Consider the following 14,903-nt stretch of genomic DNA (forward strand, 5'->3'; position numbering starts at 1 on the left):
ATTATTTTCATAATATTCCGTTTAAAGTTGATTTCCTCTACTTCTGCTGGAGTAGGGTGTTCAAGTCTTCTTGTTGTGTGATCCCTGTATTCTGGTGATGTCATGGTGCCACTCGGGTTGTTGGAGGAATTCTTGCATTGGCACCCGCCCATCTCTTTTTTCAAATGGATCCAGGAGAGTCTTGGCGTCTTGGTCCAATATTTGCTGTGACTGACTCTCTAGGTGGATGTCCTCAGCGCCAGAGCAGGAACTGTTCTTGGGCCCAGGACCAGTCTGGATGGATCTCCTCAGCACAGGAACAGGGACTCCTGGCAGTCCAAGGACCCCTGTAGACAAAAGGGCGAACTTCGGGGGAGGGCGGGGTCGTGTGGAACAAAGAAGACTCTGCAGCAGAAGCTGAAGGTGCCCTGCTCTCCATTGCGGGAGACCTTCAGGCCTGCCAGGCCTGTAGACACTCGCCCCTCTGGGTGGATAGCCTTAGTGCAGGAGCAGGAACTGTTCCTGGGCCAAGGATCTTGCAGACAATAGGGCAGGCAGGGTCGTGTGTAACAAAGAAGCCCTGCAGCAGGAGCTGAGGGGCCCTGTTCCCCCTTCCCGGACAGTTCGCCCTGGGCATGGCACACACTCAGCCTCCTGCTGTTCTTCCAAAGGACCTAGGTTCAGTTCCTAGCAACCACATGGTAGCTTAGAAGTACCTGTAACTACACCTTCAGGGAGTCTGACGCCCTCATACAGACACACATGCAGACAAAACATCAATGCATATTAAATTAAAATAAAAATAATTAAATGTAATAAAAATAAAAACAAAAAAAACTTCTCAAAATGCTAATCAATCATTTTTGTCAATCATCAATATTAAAATTATACATGTATGCGAGCAGTCTCAGGGCCTTATGGACAGCTATGAAATTTGATCACTCCGACCACGTAAAATTTTCCCAGCACAAAGTCAAGTTTCAGGTAGTGCCTAAGTGCCCTGTTTTCCCTGAACCCTCTATAGGTAAGTAGGAACTTAAGTGTCATTTGTCCTCCAGTTTCTGACCGAACCATTTATTAGGTACTGGTGCTGGAAATGGGGGAATGGAAGAAGAAAGGTAAGGACCACGGCATGTAGGAAGGAACTGCTTTGACGTACGTAAGGGAAGGTTTACGGGAGTGGCTTTCCTTGCGTCAAGATCCCTTGACCTTTGCGTGACGCAAAGACTGTTGGGAGTTTTCGCTTTTGTTGGTAGCTACCGTCCGTTAGTGTGTGGAGGATCACTCGATCCATCCGACATGTTGGTATATTAAAAGGACCTAAAATTCCCTTTCCCCTGTTTCCTGTTGCTTGGTTACGCCATTCTTGTGATATCACAAGACCAAGAACAGTGATCAAAGAAAAGTGTACCCATAAGGCGCCGGAGAAATCGGAGGTGACGCCAGAAAAACGCCCGGAGTTACAGAAACGGAATTCCGCGGTTAGAGCATTCGGCTCCCAGGACAGAGAAGAAAAGGTAAGAAGCTCGTTTTTTTTCTGTGGGGAGAAGTCGGAATAGTAGCCGAGGTCTCTGTGTAAGGCACACGCAGGCAGTAATTTGTTGAAATTTGCTTCTTGACGCGGCCACTACACTTGTGGCCTCAGAAGAGACGAAGCACTCACTACTTGGTGGAATTCAGACAGGATAGGAGAATGAAGCAGTGGCTTGTAGATCTATCACTCTTAGTTTACGCTCTCTGTCACGTGTTTTAAAAAGGCGGGCTGTTGTGAATAGTTAATGTTTGCTTAAGGCGAGAAAATAGCTGACCCTCCTCTTCCCTTTCCGGTTATGTTGAGGACTGCGTCGGGAAAGAGCTTGGTCCTTGTTTAAAGCTTCGCGTCTTGTTTTTTGTACACCCGAGGGTTGGTCCAAATGTCGTTTCTGACAATGAATATTTTACAGTCAAGCTAAGCCTCGGGTACTGCTTTTGGCCAAGCGACATTTGTCTACCCACGTCCGGTATGTAAGTGGCGTCTTCTCCAGAGAAATATACATTTTTGCCCTTCCCGAGGCTGCTGAGGTTGAACATACCTCGAAGGGTGTTTTAATGAAAAAGTCCTTCCTAAGCTGGCCTTGTTCTGCCACTTTATCTGGTTTTCTCTGTTCAAAAAAGAATAATCTGGCTTAGTGAGTGGTGAATCTGATTTTTGTGATGTTTCATAAATGTGTTTTTCTATTGCCATACCAATTCGAAGGATGCAAAACTAGGTTTGGGGATGTATTTATAAAAGCGTTACGTACATAATTTACGTAATGGAAATAAGTTAGAATTTGTGTGGTTTTTGCCTACAGTTTGAAATTTTTGTTTAACTTTTTAACTCAAGGATACCTAAATACTCGAGCTGTAATTTTTCTCTTTCTTTCTTTGTTTTTTTTTTTTGTTGTTGTTGTTGTTTTTTGTTTTTTCGAGGCAGGGTTTCTCTGTAGCTTTGGTGCCTGTCCCGGAGCTGTAATTTTTAATGAGACATAGCTTGTTCATCTTGTAAATCTAACTAACGTTTGTCCACTGTCATTAAAATTATTTGAGGTGTTTTGATTACTTTTTTTACGTCTTTACAAAATGCATTAGGGTATTTTGGTTAGAAAGTTTCAGTATCTTGAGGCTAATTATCAATAAGTTTATATGATAAAAGGGTCAACTGTACTAGTGTTGATAATTGCAATCCATATCTTGAAAGGCTGAAAGAACCTTACACTGCATTTCCTTGGTATGTTAATTAACTGATAGTTGGGCATATGTGAATATGAAGGTATCTTTGTTTACTCTTAATTCAAAGATCATTCATGTGATTTTACTTTTAACATCTTAAACTTTATTTTTTTTCCAGTGTGGGAAGAATGAAAGCTTGAATTTATTTGGTGAGTTCAGAATGATTTTTTTGTTTGCTTCTGGCTTTAAAATAAGTTGGATAGATTTACTTGTTTTCTTTACTATTCTTAAGCAGCATTAACATGAATGAATGTTCAGTCTGTTTCCTCCAAATCCCTAGAGAAGTAACTTTTAAGAGGTTTTTTTAGACTTATATAAATGAATACTTAGCTTCTAGCAGAGTGAAATTTAAACTACAATATACAAAATGCACAAACTTAGGTTACCATTTGTGCAAATCAACTTTTGATTAACCTGAATGATAATTGTTTGAACTCCAGAAATCTTTTTCTTTTGACAGTGCTGAGCCCCAAACCCAATCCTGAAAACATGCTAAGCACACTCTCCCACTGAGCTCTATCAGCAGCCATTATATTGTTTTGTTTTCTAAAGTGTGTTTCTTAGAGAGTCCTATCTCAGAACTTGTGGGACTGAAATTGAGGACCATGAGTTTGAGTGTAGCGTGGGATACATAGCAAATTGCAAGCTAGTGTGAACTCTATCATGACACTATCTCAAAAACAGAAAAGAGAAAGTTTCTTATTTTGATTTCTTTGCAACAGGCTATAGATAAATAATATTGTTTTCATAATTGTGCTGATTAACTTAATAGTGTCACAAAGATATTTACATATAAATTTTTTCCTGTTTTATATACAAATCTGATTTTCAGTAAATTGTGTTTATAGAATTCTGAAAGCTATCTCAATCTAATGTAGCCCATTCTTAGGCAAACAGTAATGTTTGCTTCTTTTCTACTTCTAGCTCCAGGTAATTTCTAATAGATGATTTTTCACCATTAATTTATAATTTTCAAGTGTCACACATAAAGCAAACACATAATCTGATTTTTTTTTGAGACAGGGTTCCTCTGTATAACAGCTATAGCTGTCCTGAAACTAACTATGTAGAACAGACTGGCCTTGAACTCATAGAGCTCTACCTGCCTCTTTCTGCCTCTGCCTCCTGCAGTGCTAGGATTAAAGGCAAGTGCCACTGCCACCTGGGCAATATGTAATCTTAGGGTATAGCTTTTTCCCCCTGTTTTTGAAATTAATGTTATGTTATGCAGTAGTGTGCGTTTTAAATTATTGGTATTTATATGGCATACTAATGGTATTCCATTATATGCACAAACCACTTTACTCGTTTGTTGGTTAACATTTGGGTTGTTTCTACTTTGAGACTATTAAATTGACAGAAAAGAACTTAATTTGCAGAATCACTTTTTCAATTATGTTTTGATTGGTATGAGGATATAAAATTCTTGAATGCTAATTTAAATAATAGTTGAATTTATGTTAATTTAAATAGTAGTATTCCAGATAACTTTCCTTTTCTGTTCCTATGAGCAGCTGTTGAGCTTTCAATTCCTTCAGTCTTTATTTGACTTTAATCTAGTGAGTGCCTCTTGTTCGGGGTTTTAATTTGTAGGCCCCTAATTAATGGATAAGTAACATGGCACATCTTTTCATATACTTATTTGGTACATGTTTTCATACTGGCCGAATGTAAGCTTTTGAGTACATAGTTTTTAAACTTTTTCATTTTTTATAAACCTTTTTATTGTTTTATTTTGTATGGATGAGTGTTTAGCTTGTATATATGTGCACACTGTATGCCTAGTGCTTTTTTTTTTTTACTTATTTATTTATTTTTATTCTTTTTTAATTAAAATTTCCACCTGCTCCCCATTTCCCATTTCCCTCCCCTCCTCCCAAATATTGCCCTCCCCCCACTTCCCTCCCCCTATCCCCACTCCTCTTCTCCTCCCCCCACTCCATTCCCCCTCCCTCTCGATACTGAAGAGCAGTCCAAATTTCCTGCCCTGCGGGAAGACCAAGGTCCTTCTATCTACGTCCAGAAAGGTGACCGTCCAAACAGGCTAAGCTCCCACAAAGCCAGTTCATGTATTAGGATCGAAACCTAGTGCCATTGTCCTTGGCTTCTCATCAGTCTTCATTGACCGCCATGCTCAGAGAGTCCGGAATCAACCCATGCTTATTCAGTCCCAGACCAGCTGGCCTTGGTGGGCTCCCAATAAATCAGTTCCACTGTCACAGTGGGTGGGTGCATCCCTCGTGGTCCTGATTTTTTGCTCATGTTCTCCCTCCTTCTGCTCCTCATTTGGGCATTAAGAGCTCAGACCGTTGCTCCAAATTGAGACTCTGTCTCTACCTCGATCCATCGCCAGATGAAGGTTCTAAGGTGATATGCAAGATATTCATCAGTATAGGATAGGGTCATTTCAGGTTCCCTCTCCTTAGTTGCCCAAGGTACAAGCTGGGGACATATTCCTGGAAACCTGCGAACCCCTCAAGAGTCAAGTCTCTTGCCAACCCTAAGATGGCTCCCTTAGATAGGATATATACTTCGCTGCTCCCGTATCCATCCTTCATATATCCCAACCATCCCAATCCTCCGAGCTCCTCCCATCCTCCCCTTCTCATATTTCTCATCCCATTTCCCCTTTGCCCCATGCCACCTCACCCGCAAGTTCCCAGTTTTTGCCCTGGAATCTTGTCTACTTCCCCCTCTCCATGCGGATAACTATATGATTTTCTTTGGGTTCACTTTCTTATTTAGCTTCTATAGGATCACACATTATATGCTTAATGTCTTTTATTTATGGCTAGAAACCGATTATGAGTGAGTACATCCCATGTTCCTCTTTTTGAGTCTGGGATACCTCACTCAGGATAGTGTTTTCTATTTCCATCCATTTGCATGCAAAATTCGAGAAGTCATTGTTTTTTACTGCTGAGTAGTACTCTAATATGTATATATTCCACACTTTCTTCATCCATTCCTCCATTGAAGGGCATCTAGGTTGTTTCCAGGTTTTGGCTATTACAAACAATGCTGCTATGAACATAGTTGAACAGATACTTTTGTCATTTGATGTGGCATCTCTTGGGTATATTCCCAATAGTGGTATTACTGGATCTTGGGGTAGGTTGATCCCAAATTTCCTGAGAAATCGCCACACTGATTTCCAAAGTGGTTGCACAAGTTTGCATTCCCACCAGCAATGAATGAGTGTGCCTCTTTCTCCACAACCTCTCCAGCAAAGGCTATCATTGGTGTTCTTGATTTTAGCCATTCTGACAGGTGTAAGATGGTATCTCAAAGTTGTTTTAATTTGCATTTCCCTTATCGCTAAGGAGGTTGAGCATGACCTTAGGTGTCTTTTGGCCATTTGAATTTCTTCTGTTGAGAATTCTCTGTTCAGATCAGTGCCCCATTTTTTTATTGGGTTCATTAGCATTTTAAAGTTTAGTTTCTTGAGTTCTTTATATATTTTGGTGATCAGACCTTTGTCTGTTGCAGGGTTGGTAAAGATCTTCTCCCAGTCAGTGGGTTGCCTTTTTGTCTTAGTGACAGTGTCCTTTGCTTTACAGAAGCTACTCAGTTTCAGGAGGTCCCATTTATTCAATGTTGCCCTTAATGTCTGTGCTGCTGGGGATAAACATAGGAAGTGATCTCCTGTACCCATATGTTGTAGAGTACTTCCAACTTTTTCTTCTATCAGGTTCAGTGTGTTCAGACTAATATTGAGGTCTTTAATCCATTTGGACTTGAGTTTTGTGCATGGTGATAGATATGGATCTATTTTCATTCTTCTACACGTTGACAACCAGTTCTGCCAGCACCATTTGTTGAAGATGTTCTCTTTTTTCCATTGAATACTTTTAGCTCCTTTATCAAAAATTAGGTGTTCATAAGTTTGTGGGTTAAAATCAGGGTCTTCTACTCGGTTCCATTGGTCGACTTCTCTGTTTTTATGCCAATACCAAACTGTTTTCAATACTGAGGCTCTGTAATAGAGTTTGAGGTCAGGGATGGTAATGCCTCCAGACGATCCTTTATTATATAAGATTGTTTTGGCTATCCTGGGTTTTTTGTTTCTCCATATAAAGTTGATTATTGTCCTCTCAAGATCTGTGAAGAATTTTGATGGGATTTTGATGGGGATTGCATTGAATCTATAAATTGCCCTTGGTAGGATTGCCATTTTTACTATGTTGATCCTCCCTATCCAAGAGCAAGGGAGATCCTTCCACTTTCTGGTATCCTCCTCAATTTCTTTCTTCATTGACTTAAAGTTCTTGTCAAATAGATCCTTTACTTCCTTGGTTAGGGTTACCCCAAGATATTTTATGCTATTTGTGGCTATCGTGAAGGGTGATGCTTCTCTGATTTCCATCTCTGCTTCCTTATCTTTGTGTATAGGAGGGCAACTGATTTTTTGGAATTGATCTTGTATCCTGCAACGCTACTAAAGGTGTTTATCAGCTGAAGGAGTTCTTTGCTGGAGTTTTTGGGGTCGCTTATGTACACTATCATATCGTCTGCAAATAATGAAAGTTTATCTTCTTCCTTTCCGATTTGAATCCCTTTGATCCCCTTATGTTGTCTTATTGCTATTGCTAGAATTTCAAGCACTATATTAAAGAGGTATGGAGAGAGTGGACAACCTTGTCGTGTTCCTGATTTTAGTGGAATAGCTTTGAGTTTCTCTTCATTTAATTTGATGTTAGCTGACGGCTTGCTATAAATAGCTTTTATTATAGTTAGAAACGACCCTTGTATTCCTAATCTCTCTAAGACCTTTATCATAAAGGGATGTTGAATTTTGTCAAATGCTTTTTCAGCATCTAATGAAATGATCATATGGTTTTTTTCTTTCAGTTTATTTATATGATGGATTACATTGATAGATTTTCGTATGTTGAACCAGCCCTGCATCTCTGGGATGAAGCCTACTTGATCATAATGGATAATTTTTCTGATGTGTTCTTGGATTCGGTTTGCCAGTATTTTATTGAGTATTTTTGCGTCGATGTTCATGAGTGAGATTGGCCTGTAGTTCTCTTTCTTGGTTGTGTCTTTGTGTGGTTTTGGTATCAGAGTACCTGCAGCTTCATAAAAGGAATTTGGCAATGACTTCTCTGTTTCAATATTGTGAAATACATTAAGGAGTATAGGTATTAGGTCTTCTTGGAAGTTCTGGTAGAATTCTGCATTGAAGCCATCTGGACCTGGGCTTTTTTTGGTGGGGAGGTTTTTTATAACAACTTCTAATTCTTCGCGACTAACAGGTCTATTTAGATTGTTCACCTGGTCCTGGTTTAACTTTGGTATATGGTACTTATCTAAAAAAGTGTCCATTTCTATAACATTTTCCAATTTTGTGGCATACAGATTTTTGTAGTAAGATCTAATGATTCTCTGAATTTCCTCTGAGTCTGTGGTTATGTTACCCTTTTCGTTTCTGATTTTGTTAATTTGCGTATTCTCTCTCCGCCGTTTGATTAGTTTGGATAGGGGTTTATCAATCTTATTGATTTTCTCCATGAACCAGCTTTTTGTTTCATTGATTCTTTGGATTGTTTTCTGTGTTTCTATTTTGTTGATTTCAGCCCTCAATTTGATTATTTCCAGTCTTCTACTTCTCCTAGGTGAGTCTGCTTCTTTTTTTTCTAAAGCTTTCAGGTGGGCTATTAAGTCTCCAATGTGTGCTTTCTCCGTTTTCTTTAAGTGGGCACTTAATGCTATGAATTTTCCTCTTAGCACTGCTTTCATAGTGTCCCAAAGGTTTGAGTATGTTGAGTCTTCGTTTTCATTGAATTCAAGAAAGACTTTAATTTCTTTCTTTATTTCTTCCTTGATCCAGGTGAGGTTCAGTAGTTGACTGTCCAGTTTCCATGAGTTCGTAGGCTTTCTGGGGATAGCATTGTTGTTGAATTCTAACTTTAATCCATGGTGATCTGATAAGACACAGGTGGTTACCGATATTTTTTTGTAACTGTGTAAGTTTGCTTTGTTACCGAGTATGTGGTCTATTTTCGAGAAGGTTCCATGAGCTGCAGAGAAGAAGGTATATTCTTTCCTATTTGGGTGGAATGTTCTATAGATGTCTGTTAAGTCCATTTGATTCATTACCTCCCTTAATCCTCTTATTTCTCTGTTAGGTTTCTGTTTGATTGACCTGTCCATTGGTGAGAGAGGAGTGTTGAAATCTCCTACTATTAGTGTGTGTGGTTTGATGACTGCCTTGAGTTTTAGTAACGTTTCTTTTACATAAGTGGGTGCTTTTATATTAGGGGCATATATATTCAGGATTGAGATTTCATCCTGGTGAATTGTTCCTGTTATGAGTAAAAAATGTCCATCTCCATCTCTTTTGATTGATTTTAGTTTGAAGTCAACTTTCTTAGAAATTAGTATGGCCACACCTGCTTGTTTCTTAGGTCCGTTTGCTTGATAAACCTTTTCCCAGCCCTTTACTCTGAGTAGATGTCTGTCTTTGTGGTTGAGGTGTGTTTCTTGTAAGCAGCAGAATGTTGGATCCTGTTTTCGTATCCAATCTCTTAGCCTGTGCCTCTTTATAGGTGAGTTGAGTCCATTGATATTAAGTGATATTAATGACCAGTGGTTGTTAACTCCGGTCATTTTTCCTTTCTTTCTTTCTTTTCTTTGGTAGTAGAGTTTGTGTGTTTCCCTTCTTCAAGTTGTGCTGGTGAAGGGTCTTTAGATGTCTGAGTTATTGTGGGCATTGTTGGACTCCTTGGTTTGTGATTTTCCTTCAATTACTTTCTGAAGGGCTGGATTTGTGGCTACGTATTGTTTAAATTTGTTTTTATCCTGGAAAACTTTGTTTTCTCCATTTATAGTGAACGAAAGCTTGGCTGGGTATAGTAGTCTGGGCTTGCATCCATGGTCTCGTAGTTTCTGCAGTATATCTATCCAGGACCTTCTGGCTTTCATGGTTTCCATAGAGAAATCAGGTGTAAGTCTGATAGGTTTACCTTTATAGGTAACTTGACCTTTTTCCTTTGCAGCTCTTAATATTCTTTCTTTATTCTGTATGTTTTGTGTTTTGATTATTATATGACGAGGAGATGTTTTTTTTTTGATCCAGTTGATTTGGTGTTCTGTATGCTTCTTGGACCTTCAAAGGAATATCTTTCTTAAGGTTGGGAAAGTTTTCTTCTATAATTTTATTAAATATATTTTCTGGACCATTGAGCTGTACTTCTTCTCCTTCTTCTATCCCTATTATTCTTAGGTTTGGTCTTTTTATTGTGTCCCAGATTTCCTGAATGTTTTGTGATGAGAATTTGTTGGTTATGCTGTTTTCTTTGATGAGAGTGTTTATTTTCTCTATGGTATCTTCAGTGTCTGAGATTCTTTCTTCTATCTCTTGTAATCTGTTGGTGGTACTTGTCTCTGTAGTTCCTGTTCGTTTATTCAAATTTTCCATCTCCATCCTTCCCTCGGTTTGTGTTTTCTTTATTACTTCCACTTCGTTCTTCAAGTCTTGAACCGTTTCCCTTACCTGTTTGATTACTTTTTCTTGTTTCTCTTGGTTTTCTTGGGTATCTTTGAGATATTTATTCATTTCCTCTACCTTTTTGTTTGTAATCTCTAATTGGTTGTGGCAGTTTTTCACCTCCTGTTTAAGGTCCTCTATTATTTTCATAAAATTCACTTTTGAGTCGAATTCTTCTAATTCTTCTGTATTAGGGTTTAGACTTCTCATTTCAGGATTCCTGGATCCTGGTGATGTCACGTTGCCTTTCAAGTTGTTGGAGGAATTCTTGCATTGGCGCCTGCCCATCTTTTCCTTCAAATGGAGCCAGGAGAGGCCTGATGTCTTGGACCAGTCTTTGCTGTGACTAACTCTCTAGGTGTATCTCCTCAGTGTAGGGGCAGGAACCGTTCCCTTCCAGGTGAACTCCTCAACACCAAAACATGGATGCGTGGTATTCCAATGACCCGCGTAAAGAAGGGCAAATGCAGGGGGTAGGGCAGGGTCCAGTAGAACACAGGCGACACTGCAGTACAAGCTGGAGGTGCCTGCGCTCCCTTTCGGGGGTTGCTGAGGCCTGCCCGCTAGGCAGGCACTCACTGCTCTGGTTGGGTAGCCTTAGTGTAGGGGCGTTTGTGCTCTCTACCGGGACCGTCCGCCCCAGGATAGTACACACTCACCCGCCCCGATGAAACTTCTTGGCACCTACACAGGAACTCCTGGACGCCCCAATGAGCCAGGGACTAATGGAAGTAGGGCGCAGGCAGAGCAGGTCCAGCAGATCACAGCAGAGACTGCAGCCCCAGCAGCAGGGGCCCGCTTTCCCTGGCGGGGACCTTGAGGCCTGCCCTCTAGTCAGGGACTCACTGCTCTGGGTTGGTAGCCTTAGTGAAATGGCAGGAAACTGTTCCACAGCTAAGGACCTTGCAGACAAGGCAGGTTTGGGGGTGGGGGTGGGGGCGGGTGTGTAGGAGAGCAAGCCCTGCAGCAGGAGCTGGGGGAGGGGTGTTTGTGCTCTCTACCTGGACAGTCCGCCCCAGGATAGCACACACTCACCCGTCCCGATGAAACTTCTCGGCACCTACACAGGAACTCCTGGATGCCCCAATGAGCCAGGGACTAAGGGAAGTAGGGCGCAGGCAGAGCAGGTCCAGCAGATCACAGCAGAGACTGCAGCCCCAGCAGCAGGGGCCCGCTTTCCCTGGCGGGGACCTTGAGGCCTGCCCTCTAGTCAGGGACTCACTGCTCTGGGTTGGTAGCCTTAGTGAAATGGCAGGAAACTGTTCCACAGCTAAGGACCTTGCAGACAAGGCAGGTTTGGGGGTGGGGGTAGGGGCGGGTGTGTAGGAGAGCAAGCCCTGCAGCAGGAGCTGGGGGAGGGGTGTTTGTGCTCTCTACCTGGACAGTCCGCCCCAGGATAGCACACACTCACCCGTCCCGATGAAACTTCTTGGCACCTACACAGGAACTCCTGGATGCCCCAATGAGCCAGGGACTAATGGAAGTAGGGCGCAGGCAGAGCAGGTCCAGCAGATCACAGCAGAGACTGCAGCCCCAGCAGCAAGGGCCAGCTTTCCCTGGCGGGGACCTTGAGGCCTGCCCTCTGGTCAGGGACTCACTGCTCTGGGTTGGTAGCCTTAGTGAAATGGCAGGAAACTGTTCCACAGCTAAGGACCTTGCAGACAAGGCAGGTTTGGGGGTGGGGGTGGGGGCGGGTGTGTAGGAGAGCAAGCCCTGCAGCAGGAGCTGGGGGAGGGGTGTTTGTGCTCTCTACCTGGACAGTCCGCCCCAGGATAGCACACACTCACCCGTCCCGATGAAACTTCTCGGCACCTACACAGGAACTCCTGGATGCCCCAATGAGCCAGGGACTAAGGGAAGTAGGGCACAGGCAGAGCAGGTCCAGCAGATCACAGCAGAGACTGCAGCCCCAGCAGCAGGGGCCCGCTTTCCCTGGCGGGGACCTTGAGGCCTGCCCTCTGGTCAGGGACTCACTGCTCTGGGTTGGTAGCCTTAGTGAAATGGCAGGAAACTGTTCCACCGCCTAGTGCTTTCAGAGGACAGAAACAAGTAGTATTTCTCTTGGGACTGGCCAGTAGTATAGCTTCTGTTTAGATGCTGGAAAAATAGTATTTTCTCTAAGAACAGCCACTGCTCTTAACTGCTGAACCATCTTTTCAGCCTTTCCTTTTGTTATTTAAAAGCAATTAGAACTGGACTGCGGTGGCACAGGCCTTTAAACCCAGTATTCAGGAGGCTGAAGCAGGCGGATCTCTGAGTCCAAAACTAGCCTAGTGTACAGAGGGAGGTCCAGCACAGCCAGGGCTGTTACACTGAGAAATCCTCTCTTGCAAAATGGGAAGAAACAAACAAAAACTACCCGATTGAATTTAATCACCCTGGTTCAACGCAGTGTATACATAATATAAATAACAAAAAGGGAAAGCCATTCTTTAACAGTGAACTTCTTGCAAAAAAATATTCCTCAGTCTTTCTATAGAACAGATTTAAGCCAGTACCAAAACAGACAGATACGTTGCTCTCGATCTATAGAGCAGATTTAAACTAATAACAGAAAGTTACCCTGCCTTACTTTAATGAAAACTTTTTAGTTTTACTAGCAAGACAAACCATAAGAAAACAATACGATTGTCACAAAATTTTTACATAGGCTGTTTCAGTGATTACTCGTAGACAACAAAAATAAGAATTTATAAGATATAATCATCACTATGGAGATAATGTATACATAAGTGTGCATATTTTATCTTTTTTTTTTCTTTTCCACTTTTGGTCTACTACTTGTCTAGGATCACATTATTTCCTTTTGGGTTTTTTTTTTATTGACATTTATTGAGCTCTACATTTTTCTCTGCTCCCCTACCTGTTTCTCCCCTCTCCACTTAAACTCTCTCCCCAAGTCGTTATGCTCCCAGTTTATTCCGGAGATCTTATCTTTTTCTACTTTCTACTTCCCATGTAGATTAGATCTATGTAAGTCTCTCTTAGTGTCTTCCTTGTTGTCTAAGTTCTCAGGGATTGTGGTTTATAGACTGGCTTTCTTTGCTTTATGTTTAAAAACCACCTGTAAGTGAGTACGTCTTTCTGTGTCTGGGTTACCTCACTGAAAATAATGTTTTCCAGCTCCATCCATTTTCCTGCAAAATTCAAGCTGTTGTGATTTTTTTCTGCTGTGTAGTTCCCCATTATGTAAAATGTACCACATTTTCCATATCCATTCCTCAGTCGAGGGGCATTTAGGTTGTTTCGAGGTTCTGGCTATGACAAACAAAACTGCTATGAACATAGTTGAGCACATGTTCTTGTGGCACGATTGAGCATCCTTTGGATATATACCCAAAAGTGGTATTACTGGGTCTTGAGGGAGGTTTGTTCCCTAATTTTCTGAGAAATCACGACACTGACATCCAAAGTGCTTGTGCCAGCTTGCATTCCCACCAGCCATGGATGAGTGTTCCTCTTCCTCCACATCCTCTCCAGCAATGGCTATCATTGATGTTTTTGATTCTAGCCATTCTGACAGGTGTAAGGTGGTATCTCAGAGTTGTTTTGATTTGCATTTCCCTGATTGCTAAGGAGGTTGAGCATGACCTTATGTGTCTTCGGCCATTTTAGATTCCTCTGTTGAGAGTTTCTGTTTAGTATGTGCTCCATTTTTTTTTTTTTTTTTTTTTTTTTTTGTATTTTGTGATCTTTTGTTGTCCAATTTCTTGAGTTCTTTCATTTTGGAGATCAGACCTCTGTGTGATGTGAGGTTAGTGAAGATCTTTTCCCATTCTGTAGGCCTTCGTTTTGTTTTGTTGTCCGTGTCCTTTGCTTTACAGAAGCTTTTCAGTTTCAGGAGGTCCCATTTCTTAATTGTTTTTCTCAGTTTCTGTGCTTCTGGACTTATAATTAGAAAGTGGTGTTGTGTGCCAATGCATTCAAGTGTATTCCCCCTTTTCTCTTCTGTAAGGTTCAGCATGGCTGGCTTTATGTTGAGGTCTTTGACTGTTTTGGACATGAGTTTTGTGCATGGTGATAGATCACATTGTTTTTTGACAATTGCCATTTTATATTTAAGAAAAATTCATGTTTGCCATTCACCATAATGATGTTTAATGTCTTAAAAATTTAGTAAATTTGTCGGTCAAAAATTAACTTTATATGGTTTCCTTTGTTTATGATTATTACTAAAGTTTATACTACTTTTACTTATTCTAAAGCTAGACTCTAGGTTATGATTATATTTTGCTTACTTAGTATTTACATGAAAATGTGCTTTTTTTGTGCCTCTTTATTCATAAAAAGAGAAAATCATTTTGTATATGAGAAAATTTAACGCACAAGCCGGGAGGTGGTGGCACACGGCTTTAATCCCAGCACTCAGGAGGCAGAGGCAGGCGGATCTCTGGGAGATTGAGGCCAGCCTGGTCTACAAGAGCTAATTCTGGGACAGGCTCCAAAACTACAGATAAACCCTGTCTCAATAAAAACCAAAAAAAAAAAAAAAAAATTAACCCACAAGACTACTTTTTTTTTTTTGTGACTCTTTTCAGTTTATTGCATGAAGGAGTTACACTAGTCCAAGTTAAAAGCGGACCCGAAATGGTTACATTATACAAGCTGTGAGGTTTTTAAACTTGTGACAAGGGACAGGAGGGAAATTCTACTGATTGCAAGGAAATCCTCACTTAAG

General features: G+C 41.2%; 1 protein-coding gene across 1 annotated transcript in view; it reads left to right on the plus strand.

Annotated features, from left to right (window-relative positions):
- Positions 1-2,852: 2,852 nt before the first annotated feature.
- LOC130868819 (probable ubiquitin carboxyl-terminal hydrolase FAF-X) overlaps positions 2,853-14,903 on the plus strand; it is a 176,430-nt gene continuing 164,379 nt past the window's right edge. Inside the window, exon 1 of the mRNA XM_057760841.1 lies at positions 2,853-2,879. The gene's annotated coding sequence lies outside the window, so the exon portion shown is untranslated. The remainder of the gene's footprint in view (positions 2,880-14,903) is intronic.

This window comes from Chionomys nivalis, chromosome Y (genome assembly GCF_950005125.1).
Source record: "Chionomys nivalis chromosome Y, mChiNiv1.1, whole genome shotgun sequence".
NCBI lineage: Eukaryota > Metazoa > Chordata > Mammalia > Rodentia > Cricetidae > Chionomys > Chionomys nivalis.